Genomic DNA, 1743 nt, shown 5'->3' on the forward strand with positions numbered 1-1743 from the left:
CAAACGAACACACGGACAAACGAACACACGGACAAACTAACACACGGACAAACTAACACACGGACAAACGGCCCCGGGGGTTCAGTTGCGAGAGCAGCAGCGGCAGCAGCGGCAGCAGCAACAGCGGCAGTAGAAGCAGCGAGTCTACAGATCCTCTGGATCTCTTGTTCCTCTCCCTCTCCCGCATTCCCGCACCCTCTTCCCCGGTGTCCCGTTCCCCGACCCTCTGCCTCTCTTCCCTTCTCCCCCTCTTCCCCTTCCGGGCCATGTTCCCAGCCCGCCCCCGGCCCCGGGCGGGGCTGCCCCTGCCCCGTCGCCGTCCCCGCCCCCGGCCCCATCCCCGCCCATCCCGTCGCAGTCCCGCCTCCGCCCAGCTCTGGCTGTACTGGAGGTGGCGCGGCTGGGCGGGCATCATTGCCTGGAGCTGCGGCAGCATCGTCTCCCTTTGGCTCCGCCTGGCCCGAGCCCGGTCCCGGCCCCGGCCCCGACGCGGAGTCCAGTCCCGGCCCCGGCCCCGGCCCCGGCCCCGGCCCCGGCCCCGGCCCCGGTCCCGGTCCCGGTCCCGGTCCCGGTCCCGGTCCCGATCCCGGTCCCGGCTCCTCCCGGGAGCCGCGAAGGACACACATGGCGCGGCCCCTCCCGCCGCCTCCGCGGCGGCGTCCCCGGCCCGAGCTCCCCCGCTCGGCAGCGCGGCCGCCGGCCCCGAGCCGCCGGGGCCCAGGGCGGGTGGGGATGCCCGGCCCGGGGCGCTCGGGGAGCACTCGGGAGCCGTGTGTGGCCCCGGGCCGAGCGCTGATGGCTGCATGTCGCCCGCAGGGGAGGCGCAGGAGGCCCTGCAGGAGCGGTACCGGATGGGTTCGCTGCTGGGCAGAGGCGGCTTCGGCAGCGTCTTCTCGGGGACGCGTCTCGCGGACGGCGCCCCAGTGAGTGGCGGGGCCGGCGGTGGGCGGAGGAGGGTGGAGGAGGGTGGAGGAGGAGAAAGAGGAGGTAGAGGAGGACTCCAGGGCGTGGCGGAGCGGGCGGCAAGCTGAGCCGGCTGCCGCTTCTTGCTCGCAGGTCGCCATCAAATGCGTGCCACGGGATCGCATCCAGCACTGGGGCGAGCTGGTGAGTGAATGGGGCCAGCGGTAGAAGGCGGGGCGTGCCGGGCGGAGAGGAGCCGGGGCCCGGCAGGGTGGGAGCCGCCGGGAGCCCTGCAGGGAGAGCGGGCGTGGGGTGAGCGGGGGGTGCAGAGCATCCCGGGCTGGCTGAGGAGCCCCAGAGCCCTGGCACAGCCTCAGCCCCGCTGACGGCATCGTGCTCCTCGCGCAGCCCGACGGCGCCCGTGCGCCCCTGGAGATTGTGCTCCTGGACAAGGTGTCCTCTGGGTGTGCTGGTGTCATTCAGCTCCTGGAGTGGATTGAGCTGCCCAACAGCTTCTTATTGGTGCTGGAGCGTCCGGAGCGGTGCCAGGACCTCTCGGCTGTGCTGGCCGAGCGGAGGTTCCTGCCGGAAGAGGAGGCGCGGGGACTGTTCCGCCAGGTGCTGGACGCCGTGCGGCACTGCACCAGCTGCGGGGTCCTGCACAGGGACATCAAGCCCGAGAACATCCTGCTCGACCTGGCCACCGGGCAGCTGAAATTGATTGACTTTGGCTGTGGCACCTTCCTCCAAGACGCAGCCTACACCCAGTTTGCAGGTGAGCCCTCCCAAGGGATGCTCCTAGGCATCTCATGGCCCAAGCCTGGGTGTAGCCCTCGGACT

General features: G+C 71.6%; 1 long non-coding RNA gene across 1 annotated transcript; it reads left to right on the forward strand.

The window, feature by feature from the left end:
• The first annotated feature begins 805 nt into the window (after nucleotides 1-805).
• Nucleotides 806-1338, forward strand: LOC306816508. Its single transcript, XR_013777693.1, has 3 exons — nucleotides 806-923; nucleotides 1057-1107; nucleotides 1312-1338. It is a non-coding gene; the product is annotated as an uncharacterized lncRNA (long non-coding RNA).
• The last annotated feature ends 405 nt before the right edge of the window (nucleotides 1339-1743 follow it).

Source organism: Erithacus rubecula (assembly GCF_903797595.1).
Source record: "Erithacus rubecula genome assembly, contig: scaffold_638_arrow_ctg1, whole genome shotgun sequence".
Lineage (NCBI taxonomy): Eukaryota > Metazoa > Chordata > Aves > Passeriformes > Muscicapidae > Erithacus > Erithacus rubecula.